The following is a 27,908-nucleotide window of genomic DNA, read 5'->3' as shown; positions in this document are numbered from 1 at the left end:
TATGCCGCCAACACGCCCCCTTGAACTTTCACAGGCTCGGCGACGGGAAAGCGGCGATGCTGTCAAAAAAGCAGCTTTCGGTTATACCAATTTCGCTGCTTTTTGAGAGATCGCCAGTGATCTCCCGATTGGTGTCGGAAGATCGCCGGCGATCTCTTTCGAAAATAAGCCTGCAAGTTACTATATATCTGCATTTGGCCTCTCAGCTATACGGTAAACAGCATTGTAGAAAAGTCCTACTATCAAAGCAATGTATTTGAATGTTCTAATTGTGGCTTATTAGATATTCCATCACTATTATGCTTGCAACATATTATGTCTCTGTTATTTGAATCCAAAGTATAGAACAGGAAAAGTTCTCTACGATGACGAATCACAGAAGGCAAAAGTAGAGACTAATAGATGATTCACCACTGGAGACGTGAGTCCAACAGTCTTTAATATATCAAAGATAACGACCCGACACAGGCCGTGTTTCGACGCTAAAAAGCGTCTGCATCAGGGGTCAATAAATACACCAAGTAGTGAATGCAAAACGAAGAGTCCTACTTGTATGTATGTTGTCAGCTCACTGATCACGTAGCACCCAACAGAATATGCTGGATACAAACTATCTCCAGTGGTGAATCGTCTATTAGTCTCTACTTTTGCCTTCTGTTATTTGAATTTCAGTGCTGTTCAATGTGTATATTTTTGATCCTGTTTCATGGTAGTCCTATTATTAGGTTTCAATTTGCTGTCAAGTTTTCCTCTTTCATTGTATTTATGTTTATACTCGTTCATTTTACTGTTGTTATGCTGTTAACAAAATTGTAGGTTTAAAAAGGTGGTTAATTAATTATATTATATTAAACAGAGGGCCCTTATCAGTTGGGGCCTGGTTACTAATAACTTGCACTAATTACAGCATTGTAGGTGGTAAATCTAGCTCTATGTCTGTGCTGGGGCAATGGAGGGTGAAGTGACTCCCCAAAGGTTACAAAAAGGGTCAGTGGAAGAAGCCATAACTGAACTCAGCCTTCCTTGATTCAGAAACCGCTGCGCTCTACTTCTGCAATTTATACCAGGTGAACTCAGCAGAGAGGAGGGGGGCCTAGAGCCCAATAAAGACTTCATCCAGAAAACTGTTTATTAGGCTATTGATGTGTTGAAAACGGTCTTTCTGGAAACAGTCACCATCCCTTGGAGGGGGGGGGGCAGGGGAGAGAGGAGGGTCGCTGGACATGGGTGGCTGCAGGGGGGCAGGGAGAGAGGAGGGTCGCTGGATATGAGTGGCAGGAGGGGGGCAGGGGAGAGAGTAGGGTCACTGGACATGGGTGGCTGCAGGGGGGCAGGGAGAGAGGAGGGTCGCTGGATATGAGTGGCAGGAAGGGGGCAGGGGAGAGAGTAGGGTCACTGGACATGGGTGGCTGCAGGGGGGGCAAGGGAGAGAGGAGGGTCGCTGGACATGGGTGGCTGCAGGGGGGGCAAGGGAGAGAGGAGGGTCGCTGGACATGGGTGGCTGCAGGGGGTCGCTGGACATGGGTGGCTGGAGGGGGCAGGGGAGAGAGGAGGGTCGCTGGACATGGGTGGCTGCAGGGGGGGCAGCAGGGGGGCAGGGGATCGTTAGACATGGGTGGCTGCAGGGGGCAGGGGAGGGAGGAGGGTCGCTGGACATGGGTGGCTGCAGGGGGAGCAGGGGAGAGAGGGGGGTCGCTGGACATGGGTGGCTGCAGGGGGAGCAGGGGGAGAGAGGAGGGTCGCTGGACATGGGTGGCTGCAGGGGGGGCAGGGGAGAGAGGAGGGTCGCTGGACATGGGTGGCTGCAGGGGGAGCAGGGGAGAGAGGAGGGTCGCTGGACATGGGTGGCTGCAGGGGGAGCAGGGGAGAGAGGAGGGTCGCTGGACATGGGTGGCTTCAGGGGGAACAGGGGAGAGAGGAGGGTCGCTGGACATGGGTGGCTTCAGGGGGAGAGGAGGAAAACCTTGCTAGCGCCCGTTTTATTTGTGTCAGAAACGGACCTTTTTTACTAGTTTCCTATAAATTGCTGTTTGCTGTAGTTTTGTGCCTGCGTCCGGCCGGGTTTATGTATCCCCCTCCCCCGCCACTCCTCCACCCCCTAAGTTATTCCTTGCTGAATTCAGCTGTGTACATTTATCTTTTATGCTGGTCTGCAGATTAGCACTAATCAGACGGTGGTCGGTGGTTATGGTTTTTTTTTTTTTTTTAAAGTTAATCATTCGGGTGCTGAAAAGCCAAGATGCTGTTATTAGTTTTAATCTAGCGAGTGATCCCAAAAGCAGAAATGCAAGTCAGACTGATATCTCCGTCTGAAACCTCATCCCACTGCTAGACAGTGCGTGTGTGTGCAATGCATTAAAACCCACAAGAGCAGCAGAGGGAGGGAGGTAGAGATTCACAGACGTGCAGCAGCCTAGCTGGCAGGGAAGACAAGGACGGAGAGGAAATGAAAAGCTGCCCAAGGTAAGGAAAGATTTCAATGCAAATACTCCGCTGGATTCCTGCACCAGTAACATCTGCCCGCAGCATCTCAGCAAAGGAGCCCCACTTTCGAGAGCTGTCAAAACCCAGGCAGATCGTATTTTAACCTCTTCACTGTAGCTGGGAAATAAGAGGAGACGAGGTGGGAGCAGGCAAGGAATTAGTCCAGGAACTTTGTGGGGCGGGGAGGGGAGCACAGCGGTGTCCGCAAGGGCAGAGCCCCCCCCCTGCACCCCGCATTCCCCCTTCCCCTAGGACACAACCCACTAGATCGCGATCGGAACCGGATGGGTTCGGGCTAACAGCTGCAGAAGACCCGGGGCTCCTTGGCCTCCTGATGTTGATTTAAAATATATGTTTGTTTTGCTCCTGAATGTGCCCAAACGTGACTTTTTTAAAATTAGGGGCGTGAATGGCGCGTTGTGGTGGTTTAAAATTCTTCCCTCTTAGGTTTTACAGACCTAAAGGCAAACGGATTTGCGCAGATCACTTTAGGGTCCGGCAGTGAGGATGAAGTCTGTATGGTAACATCGGGGCTGAGCGGTGCAGTCTGCTACTTTGAGTGTTGCACCCAGGGGAATGAAAATTCGGCGCTTCTATTCGAGAAAGCTGGTGGCCTGATTTTTAGCACTTCAACGAGCCTGTCGAAACTGAGCTGCTCGACTGACTGCTCCCCTTGGAAAGCCTTTGCCATCCTTTAGATATTCTGAAGGTTAAAAAGAGGGCACGTTTGCTCTGATTTGCTTCAACGAACAGATCGAATGCGCCTCATTTTGAAAAGTTTCAGATATTCGCTATTTTGTTATGATGGATGCTTTAGCGCGGTTATTTGAACTTTGAGCGCACTTAAAAAATATAAACAACTGAAGCAAATCCCAAGGAACTTAAGACAGTTCTATAGCTCCCTATATACACACCTTTCCATTAGTCATTTGTGGTTTGAGTTCATCCAATATGTGAAATTCACAACGGGGAATCTTTTAATGAATGTATCCCGGGAGGATGCCTTCAAAACCGCTGTGTAGTTTGCAGCAAATTAAGAAAAAATCTACAAGAGTGGACCCCACGCAATAACGGCAGCAAATATCTATCGCCCATTTCTCACAGGGCTTGCCTTCTGCACAGATGTGGCCAGATGGGAGTTCATCGCTTCCTTTTCATTTATTTACCAGTGAGAGGCAGCGACCAACCGCTGAAAAGCGAGGAAAAGGAACGTTATTCCATGCTGGATGTCCTTCCTAGAAAAAACAGGCTTCACAGTTTGTGATATGACTCTGAAACTTCTTATCCGTCTTGTCTTTCAGTTTCCATCATTTGAGATCAGGGCTGAGATTAGGGGGGGAAATAGATCAATTGGCCCTGGGCCCCATGCAAAACGGGGACCCACAAGCCTATCTCAAGCTATAGGAAATATAGCTTGCAGGTGGACTTGGGGGGGGGGGGGGGGCTTCCCAGTTTCTGCCTAACACTAGCCCTGCTTGAGATGTGCTGGTTTTCTGGGATGGGTCCATGCCTCCTTATCAGATGAAAACCTGCCAGTGCAATCCTGTGATTGCCAACAAAAAGTGCAGAGCAGGGGCGTAGCTAGGTGGGGCCACGGGGGCATGGGCTCCCACAGATTTAGTTCTGGCCCCCACCACTTTCGACCCCGCTGTCGCCGCCGCAAGGTACCTTTGCTGGCGGGGGTCCCCAACCCCCGTCAGCCTTAGTCTTCTTCAGCGCCGGTCTCCAGCGCGTTCGCTGATCTGTGCTGTGAGTCCTGATGTCCTGCACGTCCATGCATAGGCTGAATAGCAGATATAACTTTGTATACCTATCACTAAGAATTGACCTCATTATTTTAAGGAATTTTGTCAACATCTTACCTCATCTCCACCCGCAGCCCACTTCCTGCACCACCTAGTTCCTTGAGTGTAAACTGAGGGCCCCTTTTACAAAGGCACGCTAGCGTTTTGAGCACATTCTAAAAATAAGCATGTGCTAAATGCTAGAGACACCTATATATTACACAAGCAAAAAAGCCCGTTTCGCTAAAAAATGAAATGGGTGCTAGCAAGGCTATCGTCTGTCCCCTCCATTGCCCTCCATGTCCAGTGATTCTTCCCTCCCTTCCCATCCCATCCATGTCCAGCGATTGTCCTGTGCCTTGCTCTGCTCTGCCCTCCCCTCCCCTCAGTGTCCCACAATTCTGTCCTCCCCTCCATGTCCAGCGATTGTCCTGTCCTGTGCCCTGCCTTGCCCTCCCTTCCAGTGGCGTAGGAAGGGCAGGGCGGTGGGGGCGGTCTGCCCCGGGTGCACGCTTGTGGAGGGTGCAGAGAGCAGCCGCGCACCTGTCGGCTCCGCTGGTTCCCTGCTCCCTCTGCCCCGGAACAGGAAAGCAGGGAGCCATGGAGCCGAAAGGTGTGCGGCTGCTCTCTGCACCTTCCAGCAGCCAAGAATGCACCTGGGAGGGGGGAGGTCGATGTGCCGGGGAGGGGGTGTCATTGCACCTGGGGGGGTGTCATGCTGCACCCTGGGGGGATGGACGCTGCTGCACCTGGGGAGGGGTGCGCAGCAGCGATCCGCCCTGGGTGGCAGCCGACCTAGAATCGCCATTCGCCACTGCTCCCATCCATGTCCCGTGATTCTCCCCTCGCCTCCCATCTCATCCATGCCCATTGATTTGCCTCTGCCCTGCCCTCCCATCTCATCCCATCCATGTACAGCGATTCTCCCTTCCCCTCCCCTCCATGGCCAGTGACTCTGTCCTTCCTGCTGCCCTGCCCTTACACTGTTCATCTTACCTGAGGTCGCAGTGGCGGCAGGCTGGGCTCACATCGCCTCCAGCCTTCCCTCTCAGTGTCCCACCCTCCTCTGATGTCTTTCCGTGAGGGTGGGACACTGAGAGGGAAAGGAACGCTGGAGGCGAGCTGACGTCACCATGCTGTTATGAACCCAGCCATCCAGGGAAGCAGAGTTTATTTATTTGTTACATTTGTACCCTGCGCTTTCCCACTCGAGGCAGGTTCAGTGCGGCTACCATAGTAATAGGGGTTACAAGGTATTGCAGAGAGAGTACAAGCTGTGGTATCTCTTGCATTTAGTGCACGCTAAAAATGCTATGCGCCTTTGTAAAAGCCCCCCTGAAAGTTTGTGGGCACCTTAAGATGGTGATTGTAACCATAGATTGTAACCATAGAAGTAACCATAGATTCTTCAGGGCACTGTCTCTATGTGGGTTGGTTTTATGCAATTATCACTAAAGGCATTTTTTTTGCTAGATTATTAACGAGAGAAACTTTAACCTGATAAAGTATTTACTATAGTTAATCAATTGAAACCTGAATTGCCAGAGGTGGCCCACATATGGGACTAAATTCTATATGTCTAAAAATTCAGCGCCAAAATAAAATTCGCTTAAGCGTATTCTATAAAGTATGCTTTCATTTAGGCATACTTTATACAATAAGCCTAAATTTGTAAGCGGCTTATAGAATACGTTGAGTGCTGGTCCACGCGATGTAGTCACGATCAATTATGCCAAATAAAACCTGGTGTAAATCCCGACGCCTAAATTAGGCACGGAGCGGGTGTATTCTATAACAACGCGCATAGATTTTAGAAACATCCATGACCCGCCCTTAACCACACCCACTTTTCAACTATGTGACTTATATTCATGTGCAAATCAATAAATAACCAGAGTGTAGCTTGGAAGGAGAGGATGAAAGAAAAAGATATGTCAAAAGGTAGAAAAGCTCTTATAAAAATACAAAATGTTTTTTATGATAAAGTGGAGAAATCTCAGAGTTATGACTCACCCAAATGAGACTACACCATAATGATATGTGCCTCTAGGGGTGGATAAGCTTCTCAATCATAGACTTTCTCCACTATTATTTATTTTTGATTTGTGAGCAAACACCCACATGTGCTCATGCTGTGCTTTAAAATCCTATATAATAAAACGCACCTCCAACATTCTGAAGCTGACTGCATGGCTGAGGCATTCCTGCTCTCTGTATCCATCTCCTGAATTGACATCACGTACTTCCGGGTTCCTCACAAGCAGAAGTGACCAACCACACGAGGTTTCTCGGCTTCAGAATGTTGGAGGTGCATTCTATTAAATAGGATTGGTCAGTTCCTTGAAGTACAGCCAGAGCTCAGCGTCCTGCACAGTAACGCTCAGACACCAGAGAGAGAGGGGGGGGGGGGCTGACACCAGAGAGAGGGAGGGAGGGGGGCCTGACACCAGAGAGGGGGGGGGGGAGGTATCTCTGTCACACACACACTCTCTCTCTCACAGTCAATGTCTTTCTCTCTCTCACTCTCACACACTGTCTCTCACACACTCTGTCTCACACTGTATCACATTCACTCTCTGTGTGTCACACAGTCACTCACACACTCTCTTGGTCTCATACACTCAGTCTCGCAGAGAGTCTGTGTGTCACACACACTCTCTCTCTCTCGCACACACTGTATCTGTGTGAAACACACTCTCTCTCTCATACTGTCTCTCACATACGCACTTGCACACACTCTCATTCTCACAGACACACTCACACCCAGACTCACTCTCTCTTTCACACACACACACACACACACACACACACACACACACACACACACACACACACACACACACACACTCGCACAATCACTCTCTCTCACACACACAGTCACTCTCACATACACTCTCTCAAACATACACACTCCGAGGAAACCCTTGCTAGCGCCCGTTTCATTTGTGTCAGAAACGGGCCTTTTTTACTAGTGTCTCAATAAATTCTCTCATCCGCTCCTTCCAATGTCATAGCACCTAAACAATCACCAAATAGCTCTCATGGGGAATCTGTCTCCTCTGTTTGCTTTCGGTGTCCCAAATGCTCTAAGACTGTTTTGTGCTACGTTGCAGTAGTATTAATTAATCAATATCAATGTAATACATATAAACGTTTTAGGCACTTAGCTTGTACTTCAGTGGGCCATTGCTAAATCGCCTGTTGTTCTCGTCTCATTTCATCTAGTAAAACTTCACCACCTCTGCTTGTTAAGTGTGCTGCACGAGAGCCCACTTGATAGTCTCAGTTCTAGGGCATTCTCACACAATGCAATGCACCACTGTGTGGTTCTCTTTTCCACGATCCGCCATAAAGATCATATATATTTATATGCAGCATGTTACAGAATTTGCTTAGCAAGTAGTGTGTGTAAATCCTTATTAATGCCAATTAGTGCCAATTGGTTATTAACATCCAATTATCACTGCTGATTAGCTTGTTAACTAATTAATGAGGTCTTTTACTGATGTGCACTAGGATTTTTAGCTCACACTAAAAATCAGCTGGCACTAAATGCTGAGGTACCCATTATTTACCTACGGGCGTCTCAGCATTTAGCACTAGCTGATTTTTAGTGTGAGCTAAATATGCTTAGTAAAAGACCCCCTAAGTTATGTGCATTGTTATGGAATACGCTTTGATTTCCATGTGGAAATCTCGGAGTGATATAAAGAATCCCAGGGATAATGCCTAACCCTAGTTGGCTTCCTATCACAGGTTTCCAACATTACTACCCAGTAAAAAAAAGCAATGAAAAACTACTTAAATACCAGGGAGAAAAGATTGCTAAAAAAAAAAATAAAAGGTATAAAAAGACAAAAAAATTCAGGAAACAAAGTTCTCTCAAATAATAATCTTGAAAAAGAAAAGGTTTATATATATATGTGAGCTTGATTACACTCCTGATGCAGAAGAGCGAAACAAGGGGGACCCTTGTTGAGGATTTTTGACTGAGCTACAGTGGTTTTGGATATTGCTTCGTTTGAAAAAAAAATGAGAAGCTGTGAAGAAGATTTGTGGTCAGATAAGTGACTCTTTTTTTTAACTGTGCACAGTCAGTATTTGCTCTATTTTTTTTTTTTAATATATAAGCCTTTTCTTTTTTAGAGATTGTTATTTGAGAGAAGTTTGTTTCCTGAGTTTTTGATGTTTTTATACCCAGCTTTCTGGGAACAATCTTTTCTCCCTGGTTTTTTAGGGAGTTTTTCATTGCTTTTTTTTTTTTTTTACCGAATAGTAATACTGGAAATCTGTGATAGGACGGCAATTGAGGTTAGGCATTATGGGGTAGATTCTATATAGGGCACCAGAAAATTCCACACACACAAAAAAAATGCGCCTAGAGTATTCTGTATAGTATGCCTACATTTTGTAGAACAGGTTTGAATTTTCATGCGTATTTATAACTAGTAAAACAGGCCCGTTTCTGACACAAATGAAACGGACGCTAGCAAGGTTTTCCTCGGAGTGTGTATGTTTGAGAGAGAGAGTGTGTGTGTGAGTGAGAGAGAAAGTGTGTGTGAGAGATGGAGTGTGTGTGTGAGTGAGAGACAGATAGACAGACAGTATGTGTGTGTTTGTGTCAGAGAGAGAGTGTGTGTGTGAGAGTGAGTGAGTGTGTGTGTGTAAGAGAGAGAGAGAGAGAGAGAGTGTGTGAGAGAGAGATAGAGTGTGTGTGTGGGGGGGGGGCTCTGAGTTCCATGACCCCCTCCTTCCCTCCCTCCCTCCCTCTCCTCCCCTCCGAGTTCCAGGCCCCCTTCCCTCCCTCTCTCCATCCCTCCCTCTCTCTCCTTTCCTCCCTCCCTCTCTCTCCTCCCCTTTGAGTTCTTGGCCCCCCTTACCTCCGAGTTCCATGCCTCCCTCCCTCTCCTCCCCAGCGTGTTCCATGCCCCCCTTTCCGCGGAGTGTGTATGTTTGAGAGAGAGAGTGTGTGGGTGAGAGATGGAGTGTGTATGTGAGAGAGAATGAGTGAGAGAGACAGACAGACAGACAGACAGACAGAGTGTGTCTGTGTGTGTGTGTGTATGTGTGTGTGTTTGTATCAGAGAGAGAGAGAGTGTGTGAGAGACAGAGTGTGTGTGTGAGTCTGTGTGAGAGAGAGAGAGTGTGTGAGAGAGAGTGTATGTGAGAGACAGAGAGTGTGTGTGTGTGAGAAAGTGAAGCCTTCAAGCCTTGAAGCATTCATGCGCTCTGTAAGGCTCCATCTCCTCAATTGACGACTCATAGTTCCGGAACGTTGCAGGAATGCTTCAAGGCTTGAAGGCTTCACTTTCTCAGCTTCAGAATGTTGGAGGTGCGTTTTGTTATATAGGATTATGCCAAGCACCTCTCTATGTGACAAAATTTAGCCGTGGCCATTTATGCCATGCTTTACTTGGCATAAACCCTGATGCCTAAATTAGGCGCAGAGCGGGTATATTTTATAACAACATAAACAGATTTTAGAAACGCCCACGCCTAGCTCATGGCCGTGCCCCCTTTTCAACTATGCGACAAATAGGTGGGAAAATGTGGGATACAAATGTAGTAAATAAATTTACGCACACCACGTTACAGAATATGCTTAGTGAGTTGTGTGCGTAAATCTTAATGCCAGTTAGTGCTAAGTGCTTGTTAACTACTACTAGTACTATTTAGCATTTCTATAGCGCTACAAGGCATACGCAGCGCTGCACAAACATAGAAGAAAGACAGTCCCTGCTCAAAGAACTTACAATCTAATAGACAAAAAATAAATAAAGTAATCAAATCAATTAATGTGAACGGGAAGGAAGAGAGGAGGGTAGGTGGAGGCGAGTGGTTACGAGTCAAAAGCAATGTTAAAGAGGTGGGCTTTCAGTCTAGATTTAAAGGTGGCCAAGGATGGGGCAAGACGTAGGGGCTCAGGAAGTTTATTCCAGGCGTAGGGTGCAGCGAGACAGAAGGCGCGAAGTCTGGGGTTGGCAGTACTACTACTACTACTAACTAACATTTCTAAAGCGCTACTAGGGTTATGCAGCGCTGTACAATTTAAACATAGAAGGACAGTCCCTGCTCAAAGAGCTTACAATCTAATAGACAAAAAATAAAGTAAGCAAATCAAATCAATTAATGTGTACAGGAAGGAGGAGAGGAGGGTAGGTGGAGGTAAGTGGTTATGAGTCAAAAGCAATGTTAAAGAGGTGGGCTTTCAGTCTAGATTTAAAGGTGGCCAAGGATGGGGCAAGACGTAGGGGCTCAGGAAGTTTATTCCAGGCGTAGGGTGCAGCGAGACAAAAGGCGCGAAGTCTGGGGTTGGCAGTAGTGGAGAAGGGAACAGTTAAGAAGGATTTATCCATGGATAAGAAGGATTTAACATCCAATTAACAGCGCTGATTAGCTAGTTAAATAATTAAGCTACACGCACTGTTATAGAATATGCTTCAATTTCCTCATGAAAATTAAGGCACCATATATAGAATCCTGGGGTATATGTGGGCCACTTCCAAGACTGAAAAAAAATGCAGTAAAGCACTAGGGCTCAATTCGGGTAATTTAATACTAGGCTATAACATTCAAAAGAAGCTGTGATTTTATTATTTATTTATTTGCTACATTTGTATCCCACATTTCCCCACATATTTGTAGGCTCAATGTGGCTTACATAGTACCGGAGAGGCGTTACGGACTCCGGTGTAAACAAATGCAATGTGATGTTGTGGTAAGATAAAGGTCAAGTTGCAGAAGCCACGGTAGGGATCATAGAGCGGAAGAGTTATGTTATGTTTGATACGTGCTTTAATTTTCTTATGTAGCTGAGATCAGTCATTTAAGTTGGATCGGTGGGGTATGCCTTTTTTGAACAGGGTGGTTTACTACATCGTATTGGAGAAAAGCCCTCAGAAACCAAAGGAAAACAATCCTTGGTTGAACACGGTTTCATTTGTTAACCAGCGTTTAGTTTCAATCATCGGGCTAAAAACTCCATTTTTTTAAAAAATATATTGTCACTTGTGATGCTACAGATTCCTATCATTAATTTGTGCATTAGTGTCCACATTTAAAGTGCAGCTTGTTTCAAACTTTTCCACACTGAAAATAACCATTCAAACAGCACTTAACTTTGATTGTTCTATGGGACCACTGTTTCACCCCTATCAGGAACAAGAGCTGCTAGATTCTAGTTATCTGCTTTCATTTACAAGACAGGTTTCATTTGATTAAATATAGTAACTACTTTATCAGGCTAAACATTTTTTCCTTAATAATCTAGGAAAAACTTTCTTTAGTGATATTTTATAGTTTGATATTTTTCCTTTCCAAATTAGTTTTTTTTCTAGTGAATTCGTTTTATTCATACCTTGAGAATAATGTCCCTCACTCCTAAGCCAGGGTCTGTTAGGTTTGATCTCTAAGGCTTACTTTATTCACTTTAATACTTGCATTGTGCCACAGAGAGCTTCCTTCTGGAGCTCAGAGGATGTAATATTCATAGGTAACTTATCAAGAGTTGCTTGGAGATTCTGTCTGATCACGTTTGGATAGCTTCCTAAAAGAAAAGTCCATAAGCCATTATTGAAATGGACTTGGGAAGATCCACTGTTTATTTCTGGGATAAGCAGCATAAAATGTATTGTACTGGTTTGGGATCTTGCCAGGCACTTGTAACCTGGATTGGCCACTGTTGGGAACAGGATATTGGGCTTGATGGACCTTTGGTCTGTCCCAGTATGGCAACACTTATGTAAGCTAGTGGCCTCCAAACCAATGGGGAACATTTCTGTACCTTTATGCCCCATTTCTCCTTTGAGAGTGCTCTTCAAATTTTGGGCCCTTTCTGTACCAGTGGTTCTCAGCCTTTCATCTGGTGTAGCACACCTGACAATGTTCATGTATGTGACTCACTGAACACTAAAATTCATAGCTGAACAAAGCATGCTGAAATATTTCATTGTTTAATGATAATTTGCCTATCCCATATCAAAAAGCTGTATGCAACACATCAATCCCAGATTTCTCACTTGTCATACAACAAAACAAATACGTATATATTCAAATTCTGGTGCCACCTCAATATCAGCAACACAAAATCCCTCCACTGCCACTTGCTGTGAAGCAACACAAAACCTGCAAATATGCTACTCAGAAACTATATAGCAAACAGAACCTATGGACAGCAGACCTGCAGCGTATTCAGTTGGGGCTGGAATTAGAAAAGGTGCAGAGAAGGGCAATGAAAATGATAAAGGGGATGGGATAACTTCCCTATGAGGAAAGGCTAAAGCGGCTAGGGCTCTTCAGCTTGGAGAAAAGACGGCTTAGGGGAGATATGATAGAGGTCAATAAAATAATGAGTGGAGTGGAACATGTAGATGTGAATCATTTGTTTACTCTCTCCAAAAATACTAGGACTAGGGGGCATGCAATGAAGCTACAATGTAGTAAATTTAAAACGAATCGGAGAAAATGTTTCTTCACTCAACATGTAATTAAACTCTGGAATTTGTTGCCAGAGAATGTGGTAAAGGCGGTTAGCTTAGTGGAGTTTAAAAAGGGTTTGGACGGCTTCCTAAATAAAAAGTCCATAGACTATTATTAAATGGACTTGGGAAAAAGCCACTATTTCTGGGATAAGCAGTATAGAATGTGCTGTACTTTTTTGGGATCTTGCCAGGTATTTGTGACCTGGATTGGCCACTGTTGGAAACAGGATGCTGGGCTTGATGGACCTTTGGTCTTTCCCAGTATGGCAATACTTATGTACTTATGAGGGGATTGCACATCTGTCATGGAACACCTAGCACCCACCTGGAGCTATCCCTATGGCCACTTAGAGGATCTGTCCTCAGCACTTCTCAGGTCCACCTGCACCTGCCACTTGTGCTGTACACTAGCACCCTCCTCCCACCGACTGGGTCCCACTCCCAATCTCAAGTTATTCCCCAGTGATTTCTAGGTTACTGGGGCCACACTCTCAGGGGTCCCACAGATCCTAAAAAGTGCCTACATACGCAACATACAAACCACCAGGATTCTTAGTCAGTCCAGGACAACAGAGCCAATAAACTAACAGGTTTATTGTTACAGCAGAACAGCGAATGCTTGAAAATCCAGGTGAAAAAGTACAGCAAGCATTAATAGATAACAAAATAAGGATCAGCATTAAAGCTACCTATCTAACACTTGCTACTTACTACCTGGGTAGCACCTGGGGAGTTTCAGGAAATTAACTGCTCATAAGTCTTGGATAGAGTCTCAGGACAGTGATGTTTCTCCTCTGTACCCTCACACTGAGACTGGGGAAAATCCAGCACCTCCTGGCTAGATTTGACCTCCAGGGCCAATCAGAACCTAGGGCACAAACTTTGAAAGTATCTGGCCAATGGTACTGCAGATTGCCTTTCACCAAACTTAATCTGAAAAAGAAAAAAGCTTTTTCTGCAACAGCCTTAAAACACATAACAAACACCATCTGCTGGCTAATCAAGAGAAATACACTCCATGAAAACATTCACAATTCACAGGTTTGACAACCCACTGTTTTGCCACAACATCTATGTCCAAAAACATCAACTTTAGGATGTACACCTATCCGGATGTCTAGGTTTCAGAAAAGTACTCCTAGCAAGCAGTGCTGCTCTGCAGAAATGACTGGAGATCACTCCCTAAATTCCCTAATGGTTGCTGTCCCCCATGAAAGCAAAACCGGCAAGGGATACCAGGATCTGTGACATCTTCAGGGATTCACATTTTAGACATTTATGATTCTAAAATGGATGCTTCTGCCACATGTAACCAGCAGGGACATAGCCATGGGGGAGGAGGGGGGGACTGGGCCCCACCAATTTGTGCTCAGGCCCCTTCCAAAATTGCAGCACTGGATACCCGACTGGCAAGGATGTTCAAGCCCCACCAGCCAAAGAAACTCACCACCCACTCCCCCGCCTGTACCGCCTGAGAAGCAGGACATTGGTTTTCAACATCTGTGTCTTCAGTCTGGTCTTTCTGGATATCCCCCGCTTGACTTGTTGTTTCCCCAAGGTGCTCCAGCCACCAATGCCAGCACTTCCACGCATGCTCAGTTCATGTTGAGCTGAGCATGTGTGGAAGTGCTAGCATCAGAGGCTGGAGCACCTTGCTGGCTGTCAGCTTTCTGGCTGCTCAGGCAGCATGGGAATTCCAGTAGAGAATCTCTTTGGCCTGTGGGGCTTGAGTATCCCTTCCAGCAAAGGTATGATTTGGCAGGGGGGTACCGAGAGGAAATGCTTGGCCCCCCCCAGTCCACTTCTGGACCCCCTAATTGAGTTCTAGCTACGCCCCTGGTAACCACTGCATAAACATCCATTCTTCAATAAATTTTAGAAAAGGTTCTATGTTGGCAGATCCTTCTGTAAAGTCCTAGTGGAACTTGAGATGTCCTGATTTTCTTAAGGGACAGAACAACCTCTGGGACTTAAAATGGATCCTGAGATAGAGTAAAGGTACATCCCGATTTTGATGAACAAAATTGATTTAACTCAGACAGATGATAAAGTGCGTAGGTTTCACTTTCTTCAATAGTTCCAGTGGAATTATTTGGTCCACCTTTACATTTCCAGTTTTACTTGACACCTTATTTTGATAAAGGAAAACCTGGAAATAAATGTGGGGGTTATTTATTTATTATTTTATCAGCTGTAAGCTGAGTGCTTAATCTTTCTGTGGATGTTATGTAAGGATAACAGCAGGCGGTTGTGCTGTGCAGCAGCTGTTATGCGGTGCTGCTAATTAGATGTTAATGACCCATCGTCAGCAAAAAAAGGAAGACAAAAACTCTACAGAAATCTTCAAGCACAAGGAAAAGTGGTTCTCTGTTATTTTAATAAAGTATAAATTTAAACATTTTTGATCCCACACTTCATGGTCTGGACATTGTATTTATGCTCCATGTTTCATTGTGAATGACCCATTGTCAGCAGATTTTACTCAGTCAATTAAATTTTTGTGCCTAGTGTATAAATGAAATGGATGATATAGGGAAAGACTGGGACAACAATCTATAGGCATTAATGAATTTCACAGATGAGCTAATTGTTGTTGTTACATTTGTACCCCGCGCTTTCCCACTCATGGCAGGCTCAATGCGGCTTACAGGGGGCAATGGAGGGTTAAGTGACTTGCCCAGAGTCACAAGGAGCTGCCTGTGCCTGAAGTGGGAATTGAACTCAGTTCCTCAGGACCAAAGTCCACCACCCTAACCACTAGGTCACTCCTCCACTGTTGCTACTATTTGAGATTCTACATGGAATGTTGCTACTATTGAGATTCTGTTGCTACTATTTGAGATTCTACATGGAATGTTGCTATTCCACTAGCAACATTCCATGTAGAAGTCGGCCCTTGCAGATCACCAATGTGGCTGCGCAGGCTTCTGCTTCTGTGAGTCTGACATCCTACACATACGTGCAGGACGTCAGACTCACAGAAACAGAAGCCTGTGCAGCCTTCTACATGGAATGTTGCTAGTGGAATAGCAACATTCCATGTAGAATCTCCAATAGTATCTCAATAGTAGCAACATTCCATGTAGAATCTCCAATAGTAGCAACATTCCATGTAGAATCTCCAATAGTATCTATTTTATTTTTGTTACATTTGTACCCCGCGCTTTCCCACTCATGGCAGGCTCAATGCGGCTTACAGGGGACAATGGAGGGTTAAGTGACTTGCCCAGAGTCACAAGGAGCTGCCTGTGCCTGAAGTGAGAATCGAACTCAGTTCCTCAGTTCCCCAGGACCAAAGTCCACCACCCTAACCACTAGGCCACTCCTGAGTGCATGTATTTATGGGAACAGGCACGAGATGTAAATATTAGCACAAGTGGTTATGTTGCCTCTGCATACTCCTGCATTTCTTTTTGGCAATATACCCCCTCCCGCAATTATATAAGTGTTGCTCTAAGTTTACGTTCTGTAATTCCCCCTCCTTCTCCCCAAGTTCTTCATTGTCTGAAGTTATTTACATAAATCAAGTCTGTGTTTTGACTCAGATTCCAGAATTAGAATTCCTTGATTTTATTTATTTATTTAGCACCTTATTAGCCTTGATACATAATTTTATATTTATTTATTTATTTATTGCATTTGTGTCTCACATTTTCCCACCTCTTTGCAGGCTCAATATGGCTTACATATATGGATTAGATCTGTATAGGCTCCACTAATGTTGCTTGAGTAAATTGAATTGTCGGTTTCACTGATTACCTGCGGCTCTTTAGAGTCCTCCCATGGCCTCTCGCAGACATTTGGATCTACAGAGCATTGTAAAATTAAATAGAGCTAATACTGAACATGTGTGGTTAGATGGCTCAAAGTGGTTCACTGAATGGAAAGGGTGAAGTGCTGCTGGTTTATTGTTTCTGATAAATTCTGGTATCTGACCACCCATGTTGTAGCTTAGCAAAGAGGCATTTTTTTCATTTTTATTTTTAATTCAGCAAGAAGCGCCTATGTTGTACTCAAGAATGCCTGGACTTCCTTGAAGCATTCAGTGTGATAAGTAGATTTACTTTCTGTCTAGTTTTTTAGGAGGGGCTGGAGGAGATGGTGAGTGATGATATATCCCCAGAGATGCCAAGTTACCTAGTTCCAGCCTGTAGACGTTTTAGCCGGTCCTGGTTTGGTGTGTGGGGTTTGTAATATTTATTTATTTATTTTATTTATTTATTTATTTATTTATTGCATTTGTCTCCCACATTTTCCCACCTCTTTGCAGGCTCAATGTGGCTTACGATACATCATGGATAGTGGAAGTAAGAAGAGAATAGATATTTGATATTACAGAAGGATTTGGGGTTGCATGGTAATGGAATACACGATAGTAATATAACAGAAGGCATTATTAAACATTCCTGGATATATGTGGGGAGTTTCACATGTGTTGATCTCTGTGGTATATCTTGTCAAAGAGATGGGTCTTCAGTTGTTTTCGGAAGTTGGTCAGTTCATAGATCTCTTTTTAGGTTGCGTGGCAGCGCGTTTCAGAATTGCGTGCTCATATAGGAAAAGGTTGATGCGTGCATTAATTTGTATTTTAGACCTTTACAGTTGGGGAAATGGAGATTAAGGAATGTGCGAGATGATTTTTTAGCATTCCTGGGTGGTAGGTCTATCAGGTCTGACATGTAGGCTGGGGCATCGCCATGGATGATTTTGTGAACTAGGGTACATACTTTAAACGTGATGCGTTCTTTGAGTGGGAGCCAGTGTAGCTTCTCTCGTAGGGGTTTTGCCTGATTCTGCCCATTGAAATCCCATAATGCACCAGGATGGGGTGATCAGAAATCCAGGACTATCCCAAAATCTGCAGCCTGGAACTGGGTAACTTTGAATCTCTTTTTCCCCATCCCCTTTGTCCTCTCTCTCTCTATTCCTCTCTTTGAGATGCGAAATGTAAGTCCATTGGGGTTTCTACCACCACCCTGATGATTTTTGGTACATAAATTACATGAATTCCTCTCCTCATCCCCAGAGCCAGTACTGTCTATTAGACAGCATTAATGGCTTCTGAAAGGCCACCCTTCCATTCCTTTCTTCCTCTCTCTCTGGGGGCCTTTACTGCACTTGTGTGCTTCTAGTTCATCTTTCTGCTGACAATCCCCTTCATCCTGGAAACCAGCCTCACTGGGAGAGGGCAGAACAGGGTCTCTATAGGGACTGCAAGTTGAAAATTCCTTATACTGTGAGCTGAATGCAGAGTTTCGTGATGCATGGTAGAACGACCTCCAAATCGTCTCTTCTGCTACATGGGGGAACACAACTATTCTCCAATCACAAGCCTCTTGTTGTTCACTAGCATGTATAGTGAACAAGAGTAATGTGAAAAAGTAAAAAAAAGATGCAAAGGGTTGAGTGAAACAATCCCCTGCATATGAGGCCAATGTCTAGGGAGGGAAATGATATTAAAAAAAGTCACATCATTTGACTTTATCCATATCTCCATCTATATAATGCTTTTATGATTTGTTATGCGTCAGTTATTCTGTTATACAAAAGGTAAATCTATCATGCCTTAGAGTTATGTTTTCTTGTATTTTCATCTATTAACCTTTTTTTAAACTCTTTATTTCATGGGAAGAATGACATCACACATCAATGTGTTATACTATGGCGGTATAAGAATATGCAATGTAACCTGCTTTGATATTAACATGTTAGAAAGTTTGGTAATAAACATAAACCTAAGAAAATCTGAGCCATGGGCCTAGCTTTACACTCTAAGAGTACCCCACCCCCCAAACTGCCACTCATCTGTTTTTCATTTTAACATTAGATCATATGTATATTCATTACCCAAGTTTATGAGATGTGATACTTTTAAAACTTAGAGGCCGACACTTAACACATAACACAGATTAGTAAAAAGGCCCCTTTAAGTGCTAACATGCATCTAACATAGAAAAATAGCCTAATGCAGTATGCACTAAAGAGTTCTGCATTAGGTTTGGTATCTGTGCACGTGTTTTGGGGTTTATTTTAGAGGGGGGGGGCGCATCAAGAGCGGAGAATGGGTGTGGATGAACTAATCAATTACCACATAAGTACATAAGTATTGCCATACTGGGAAAGACCAAAGGTCCATCAAGCCCAGCATCCTGTTTCCAACAGTGGCCAATCCAGGTCACAAATACCTGGAACGATTCCCCAAAAAAGTACAAAACGTTTTATACTGCTAATCCCAGAAATAGTGGATTTTCCCCAAGTCCAATTTAATAACGGTCTATGGACTTTTCCTTTAGGAAGCCGTTCAAACCTTTTTTAAACTCCGCTAAGCTAACCGCCTTTACCACATTCTCATGCTGCTCTCACCATATGAACATAGTTTTCAATGTTCTTTTATCCTTCCTGGACAATGGTTGAGGCACAAATCCTCATAGATCAACCCTTATTCACCTATCATTTAAATTAGAGTTCCTATTTTGTTCAAACTTATGCAGGAGCATGTTTGGTCTGTAGCTGGAACCTCTTCCCTGAGGAAGAAAACGAAACTTGGCCATGTTGGCGAAGATTCTCCCATGGATAGAGTGTTGTGATTGAGAAAGATAAGTGCAGATATATACTTTTAAGAAAATCGTGAAAAGCGTAAATAATATTTAAAGAAAAAGAAAAATAGGAACTTTAACCCCTCCTAGATTTGTTACCCCACCTTTTATCTTCCATGGAAACATGGAAAAGAAAATAAGATGATACCTTTTTTATTGGACATAACTTAATACATTTCTTGATTAGCTTTCGAAGGTTGCCCTTCTTCGTCAGATCGGAAATAAGCAAATGTGCTAGCTGACAGTGTATATAAGTGAAAACATTCAAGCATTACTATGACAGTCTGACAGGGTGGGAGGATGGGGGTGGGTCGGAGGTATGCATGGGGACATCAAAGCATATCATTGATATTCTAACAGGATGGGTGTGGATAGGTGAGGGGTGGGGTGATCAACAGAGAAATACAGCTTTATGGTTTATAATGGGCTAGGAACCCCAGATCCTTGTTAAGTCCTTTCTGTTGGGTGTTAAAATATTCAATCATTCTGACTTCAAAGGTCTTACGTTCTTGTATGGTTTTAAAGTTACCTTTCAGTATTCTCACTGTGAAATCACTGGTACAGTGTCCTGGTTCTGTGAAGTGCTGTCCCACCGGGGTGGTGGCCCTACTGGCTGTATTGTTCATGTGATGTCTATGTAAATTGAATCTTGTCTTAAGCATCTGGCCTGTTTCTCCAATATAGCATCCTTCGTTACACCCCCTCCGTGCCGGGCCCCCTGCACTGACCTGACAGCGCCTCTCACCTCCGTGTGAAAGCACTGAAGGCAGCAGCAGATCGCTCTGCTGCTGCCTGCAGCACTTTCACACGGAGGTGAGAGGTGCTGTCAGGTCAGTTCAGGGGGCCCGATGCGGAGGAGGATGGGAGCGGCGGCGGGGATGGGGGGGAGGGGGAGCTTGGTGCACGCGATGTTCGTTTCCAGGCGGCAGCGTCCGACAGTGACTCCGACTCCGTTTCCCTCTCTGTTCTGCCCTCTGACGTCATCAAGTCTTGACGCGAGGGCGGGACAGAGAGGGAAGTCTCTACTGCGCATTTGCAGGTGAGTCGGTCACTTGCCGTTTATATGTTTGATTGTGTAGCTCTACAGTTCTTTGATTTTTGAATAATCTTATGAATGCCATTTACATCATGCAATGCTCCTAAAATGCTGCAGCTAATCAGGAAGTTCCCCAGTGCCCCCACCCCCAATTCACTATCAACCAAAATCAATGTCTTATCCAATTGAAGTCTTTCCTAAAAGCTTCTTTGTTTATGGAGTAGAGATTCAACAAATTGTTACTCCGAACGCTGAACCTAATAAATCGGAGAAGCCCTTCAGGGGCCTGGATCACTAAAGTGTTTCTCCCATTCTGTGTCTGTGGGAAAAGTAGCTTATTGAATAAGGTCAAAGTAGCCAGAGTTTTGCTCCAATTGCACCCATCTCATAAACACAGCTTATCGAATAATCTGTGCTTTTGCTTCCCACTCGCCTCCAATCTAGCCCTGATTGCCTCTAATTCAGCTAATTGAAACCCCCGTTCTTAATGCAACACTTAGAACCTCCCAGCTTAGCCGTCCTTCCCTGGACCTGCATTCAGATATTAAATTTGAGACCTTATTCCTAATGTTCTGACTGCACAGACCTCCTCCCCCCTCCCCCCCCCAATCTCCAGTGTATCAAATCTGCCAAACAAGTCACTCAGTTCCAGTCAACTCTTGCCCTTAATTTTAAAAATCAAAAAGAACAGCTTAAATGAAATCCAGATGGTCTAGGAATTTAGAATTCTTTTTTCTACCATAGTTTCAAATCTTTCCATGCATCAGTAACACTTTAGGAACATGACCCGCACAAATTCTTGAATGCTTTAGGCCAATAAATCTTTAAAACAATATATTTGAAAAGTAGAATTGGAAAGACATGACAAAAATGTGGACTTGCAGTAGACGTTTTGGTTTCCAGACAGTTTCTTTTCATATTTTGGGGTCCTTTTACTAACGTGTGCTTACCGCAGCAAAAAAGGGCTTACTGTGTGTCATGCTCAGGTACCCCAAAGTAAATTTTGCATACGCGTGTGTTATCCACACGCTGAAAAATTAAGGTGCGCTAGCATTTTTAATGCATGCTAAATGCTAGAGACACCCATAGGAATATATGCTCATCTGTAATCTTTAATTTAAAGGGACCACGTATTTATTTGTGTGGGGATTAAAGCATAGTCCAGTAATCAAATTATCCCAAACACCTAATATTAAATCATTTTTATCTATAATCAATGCTCTCACAGTGTACTCATTTATAAATTCATCAATTTAGCTAGACAGGGATCTTCAGAATTTTTAACAGCGCAACCATCCAAGGAATCATTTTTCGATATAATGATGGTGCTGTTCACCTCATCATAGATCAACCCATATAATTCCTAGCTTCTATTTTTTTTCTTTTCTTTTGTTTTTTTTTCCCTTTTGTTTTTCCAATATTGTCAATATTTTCTTAGATAGTAAACTTTAAAGTAAACAATTATAACTTAGCTTTTTAGCAGCTATAAGCAGCATTAATTCTCCGGCTTCAAACCTCCGCCGACTTGGCCAGGTTTCGAATTTCTTCGTCAGGGAAGAGGTTTGCTAAGAAAAAGACACAATATATCAAGAAAATATCCCCAATAACAGCAGTGTTTTCTCATAGTACTAACTCACTGTGAAGTTACTGTCTTAGATTTTACTTCAGCATCAAAACAAAATGGCTGCGGCGTCTCATCTGCCCCAGCAATTTAAATAGACCACAGCTGATTAGAGTCCACCAGTTGTACTACACCCACCAATCAAAGTGAAGACCATGCATTCTTAAAGTCATAGATCAAACTAAAGACCACCAATCTATTTCAGAGTTAAGTCCATAAGGATACAGCGTATGAAGATAAAAATGATTTAATACTAGGTGTTTGGGATAATTTGATTACTGGCATCTGTAATGTTTAGCACGCGCTTATTTTTAGCGTGCTTTTGTAAAAGGGGCCCTGAATGTATTTTTTAGTGCTGAGGGTGGGTCTTGGGGTGGAGAGTGGGCATGTCCTGCGCCAATGTACTAACCAATTAGCACATAGTCAGCATTTGAGCCCTTACTGCCTACGTAATGGGTGGCAGTAGGGGCTCATAGTCTGTAATGGCAAAATTAGTGCGTGACAGTGAGATTGCTGAAAATTTGTAAAATACGAGGGAAAGGACTTCAGTGGCTAAGGTCATGTCTGAAGTAAAACTTGGACTACTGACCCGCCATACTTCTTCACGAGTCCTGTAAAAACCTCTGATGTTTAATTAGTTTTTCAATTTTTTAGTTTATTAATTTTTAACAATTTTTTTGTTTATTCGTTCATGATTGAAATCTTCCAGGTACTTATCTAAAATGGAGTTGCTACACTCTACAGCTACATAGTAACATAGTAACATAGTAGATGACGGCAGAAAAAGACCTGCATGGTCCATCCAGTCTGCCCATGACAAACTCATATGTGTATACCTTACCTTGAATTTGTACCTGTCCTTTTCAGGGCACAGACCATATAAGTCTGCCCAGCAGTATTTCCCGCCTCCCATCACCGGCTCTGTTACAGACCGTATAAGTCTGCCTTCCCCTATCCTCGCCTCCCAACCACCACCCCCTCTTCCCCCCAACTGCTCCGCCACCCAATTTCAGCTAAGCTTCTGAGGATCCATTCCTTCTGCACAGGATTCCTCTATGCATATCCCACGCATGTTTGAACTCCGTTACCGTTTTCATCTCCACAACCTCCTGTGGGAGGGCATTCCAAGCGTCCACCACCCTCTCCGTGAAAAAATACTTCCTGACATCTTTCCTGAGTCTGCCCCCCTTCAATCTCATTTCATGTCCTCTCGTTCTACCGCCTTCCCATCTCCGGAAAAGATTCGTTTGCGGATTAATACCTTTCAAATATTTTCCTCCCTGTATATTTAAACTTTTCAGCAACCTCACTGTTACTTGCTAGTTGTGTATAGTGATATTGTTAGAACAGCAAGTAAAGCCAACAAGGATAGTTGTGTGTAAAATTAGCATGTGGCCATTAATTTTTTAAAAATAGAAAAATTGGCCATTTTACCCAGCGTTAAAATGGCCTTAGCACGCAGGAATGACTTGCGTAAAGATGTGCTAAGGCCACTTTCTTTCGCAGTTTGGTAAATGGGCCCATTTATTTGTAAGGTAATTTATCCTAAAAGGGTATATTTAAATAATGCCCTTTTGAAACATGGAAAACAAACCAGTCTTTTAAAGATAACATCCATTATTTGTGATTTCCACCTATAAATACTAGTATTTGCACATATATACATAGGAGCTCTGTGGGTGCTTGAACACCCCCAATATTGAACAAAGTCCTTGACTATGTCTAGGGAGAGGTAATTTTTGTTGGGTTTAGCACCCCCAATCATTTTGAAAAGTTGACTTCTATCCATATATATCGCATACACTCGTAAAGCCCGATTTTAGGAAGCTGTATATCTACACTATGTGTAGATTGTAAGGGGGGTATGATTTGGGCATGATGTGGGTGGGCTTCAATGGCAATAAAATCTACACTATGTTCCCTATTTCATAAGAGAGTCTTTTACAAAGCTGCGCTAGAGTTTTTAGCTCATGGTAAAAATCAGCTGGCAGTAAACGTTAGCGTGGCCTTGTAAAAGGCCTCCAAAGGGAATACACGTGTATGTGGGAAAATTTGCTTGTTGGGATTTACACCTGCTTTTTCTTACATACACTTTTAGCCCAACCCTATACTGCAAGATATACTCAATGATGGGGTGAGAAATGTCTCTCTCTACGTTGGATGTTCAGCGCTGCATGCGTCTGGTAGCGCTATACAAATGTTAATAATAATAAATGTTCATTCCAGTGCATTGTAGGGCGATTCTACAACAGGGTGCTTACAGTTGCGCAACGACAAAGAGAACAGAACAAAGTCCCTCACAATACACAGATCAGACAAACGCAGAGAAGGCGACACCAAAAATGAAGCTAGATGATGTGTAAATCGTGCAGAACATGTATTCAAACATCCAAAGACTTGTTACGAATTGTGTTTTGGCCACAACGGCCTGCTTCAGGAGTCTTCAGATTGGATTTTCTCTAAACACTCTAGCTTTCAAATGTAGCACGAGGTACCAATGCTCCTTGAATCATGCAATACTGTCTCATAGAAAATCGTGACTACTTATTCACTCGAGAGTAGCACATCTGGTTGCCGCATCTCAAAAAAGATATAGTGGAATTAGAAAAGGTGCAGAGAAGGGCGACGAAAATGATAAAGGGGATGGGATGACTTCCCTATGAGGAAAGGCTAAAGCGGCTAAGGCTCTTCAACTTGGAGAAAAGGCGGCTGAGGGGAGATATGATAGAGGTCTATAAAATAATGAGTGGAGTTGAATGGGTAGATGTGAAGCGTCTGTTCACGCTTTCCAAAAATCCTAGGAGTAGGGGGCATGCGATGAAGCTACAATGTAGTAAATTTAAAACGAATCGGAGAAAATGTTTCTTCACTCAACGTGTAATTAAACTCTGGAATTTGTTGCCAGAGAATGTGGTAAAAGCGGGTAGCTTAGCGGAGTTTTAAAAAGGTTTGGACAGCTTCCTAAAGGAAAAGTCCATACACCGTTATTAAATGGACTTGGGGAAAATCCACTATTTCTGGGATAAGCAGTATAAAATGTTTTGTACATTTTTGGGATCTTGCCAGGTATTTGAGACCTGGATTGGCCACTGTTGGAAACAGGATGCTGGGCTCGATGGACCTTTGGTCTTTCCCAGTATGGCAATACTTATGTACTTAAGCACACAAATATATAGGAAAATCAACATGTGCATAAGTGGCAGCAAATTGACTGAGCACGATTCTGTAAGAGTGTGTGTAAGTGCTAAAGGGGTTCTTTTACCAAGCTGTGGGGAAAAAGGGCCCCGCGCTAGCAGTGGGGTCCATTTTCCCAAGCGCCAGGGCCGTTTTTCCACAGCCGGTAAAAGCCCTTCCCAAAAAAATGACCACATGGTGAGATAACTCTTACTGTATGGCCTTGCAGCTGGGAGCCCTTACTGCTACCCATTGAGGTGGTGATAAGGGCTCCCGCCCTAACCTAATGGTAACCAGGCAGCGTGCAGCAATGTTTAATTATCACCGGGTTATCACCACGCAAGCCATTTCCGGGGATTTTCTTTTTCCTCGGGAAATGGTGCACACTCAGGGTTGGACTACTGCCGGTGGCCACGTTGGGCTGGCGGTAATCCCGGAAGAGCAAGCGCTAAGCCCGCATTGGGCTTACTGCCCCTCTGTAAAAGGGCCCCATAATGCATAAATGCAAGGGGATGTTCACATGAGCGGTGCTTGCGAGGGGCATTGGCAGGGGCGTAGCTATGTGGGGCCACGGGGGCCTGGGTCCCCGTAGATTTGGCCCTAGACCCCCCTGCTGACAACCCTCTCGACCCCCCCTCCCACAGCCAACCCGCCGTCGCCTACCTTTGCTGGCGGGGGACCCCAACCCCCTCCAGCCGAGGTCCTCTTCTTCCTTCATTCTGTTTCTGAGTCTGACGTCCTGCACGTTGTATGTGCAGGACATCAGACTCAGAAACAAAACAAAGGAAGAAGAGGACCTCGGCTGGTGGGGGTTGGGGTCCCCCGCCAGCAAAGGTAGGCGATGGCGGGGGAGGGTTGGCGGCGGGAGGGGGGGTCGAGAGGGTTGTCAGCAGGGGGGGTCAAGGTGGTGGTGGTGGCCGTGGCAGCGACGGGGTGTTGGCAATAGCGGGAGAGGGGTCGGCGGCACCGGGGGGGGGGGCTAAAATGTGCCCCCTCATGTCAGGCTCTGGACCCCCCTCCCGCTGAAGTCTGGCTACGCCCCTGCTGCCACTTAGACATGCAACTTAAAAACGTAGGAAGTTATTTACATTCTTGTCATATTTAGGTGCCCATAGTTACATCAGCTCTATGGCTGGTATAACCGTGGGCACCCAAATGTTAGGTGTGCAATACCGGTTTGCACTAGTATTTTATAACAGGATCTAGGTATCCAGATGCCCTTGCAGAAGAAGAGGCTGTCACCGCGTGGTATCAGTGAACCTAAAAGGAGGTTTCACTGATAAACGTATGGCTGTGAGACTTCATGCTTTCTTCTGGAGGCCTCAAGTAAAGCTCTGGTCACAGAAATAAAGAGCTTCTACTGCTCACAGATTTCTGAGTAATAAGAATACAAGGAGTGCCATGCAGGATCAGCCCAGTTGGCCACTGAGTCCAGACCTCCACTCGGAGTCACTGCTTCTCTAACACGATAAAAGACAGTGCTCAGACCCAGAAAGAAAAGATACCAGCAGCGTCAAAACAAAACCGAGCCCATCAGAATAGGCAGTCGCTTTCCAATTTATTTTGAGCAGCTTACTGCAATTCTGGCACATAGTGATTAAAAAAGGCAACTGTCAGGATTTCTTTTTTTTTTTTTTCTTTTTTACCAAATGGGGTCCCTGCAGCCAGCGCCATGTGGATTTTGTCTACTAGCAATCAAAGTATTTTTAGTTTTTGAAGGAAGTTTAACAGGAAGTCTCTAGGTTTTATGATGATTGTATCTGTCCAAGTTTGGTTTATAAATTCTGCTTACATTTATTTACACAGCTGCATGGATGGATTAGATAGCAGGCCACTCTTTCCTTTGCCGTTTTTTCTCTTTTTTTTTCAGCCTGGCAGTTTCCTCCTACTCCTTAGGGCTTCCAGTACAATCAGAATTGGCGCCTTCTTTCACAATACCTTAGATTGATATCGCCCTCCCAGCTCAGTCCAGACATCGTAGTGATCAGACACATGATTCTCTTCAGAACTTGGTTGACATGAACTCTAGGTCTGGCCACTAGGTGTCACTTTTGAGGAATGGCTGAGACTCCCTCTCTTAGGGGTCCTTTTACAAAGTCACGCTAAAAAATGGCTTGCGGTAGTGTAGGCACGGGTTTTGCTGTGCGCCAATCCATTTTTTAGCATGTTTGTATAAAAGGCCTTTTTAAAATTTTTGCCGAAAATGGACATGTGGCAAAATGAAAATTGCTGTACATCCATTTTGGGTCTGAGACCTTACAGCCAGCCATTGACCTAGTGGTAAAGACTCACGTGATAACCGGGCGGTAATGATCTACGTGTGCCAAATGCCACTTGGTGGGTGTCCGTTATGTGCGCCAGAAAAGACAAAATATTTTTCAGACGCGCATAGCGGATATGCGCCAAAAATGAAATACCACAAGAGCCACATGGTAGTCAGGCGGTAACTCCATTTTGGCACACGTTGGGTGCATATAGACACTTACACAGCTTAGTAAAAGGACCCCTTAGGGCCTGTGAGTGTTGCTCTGCCAGAGAGCAGAAGCTTGGCCTGGGAATCAACCCAATTCCTTCACTTCATCAGCACATTTGTCAAAGATATGGAAGAGTTACAAACTTTGATTATGCAAGCCACAAAGCATTTCTCACCTATAGTGTTCTTAGGAAACTTAAATCCTCATCAAGAATATGGGAACCTCTCAAGAGGTAATTGCGTTCTTAAAGTTCTTGGAT

General features: G+C 44.3%; 1 protein-coding gene across 1 annotated transcript in view; it reads left to right on the top strand.

Annotated features, from left to right (window-relative positions):
- The first annotated feature begins 2,388 nt into the window (after positions 1 to 2,388).
- The window catches only part of KANK4 (KN motif and ankyrin repeat domains 4), a 138,363-nt gene continuing 112,843 nt past the window's right edge, over positions 2,389 to 27,908 (top strand). Inside the window, exon 1 of the mRNA XM_030206626.1 lies at positions 2,389 to 2,463. The gene's annotated coding sequence lies outside the window, so the exon portion shown is untranslated. The remainder of the gene's footprint in view (positions 2,464 to 27,908) is intronic.

This window comes from Microcaecilia unicolor, chromosome 6 (assembly GCF_901765095.1).
Source record: "Microcaecilia unicolor chromosome 6, aMicUni1.1, whole genome shotgun sequence".
Lineage (NCBI taxonomy): Eukaryota > Metazoa > Chordata > Amphibia > Gymnophiona > Siphonopidae > Microcaecilia > Microcaecilia unicolor.
The sequence above is the reverse complement of the archived record's forward strand: the minus strand, read 5'-3'. Positions and strand labels throughout refer to the sequence as shown.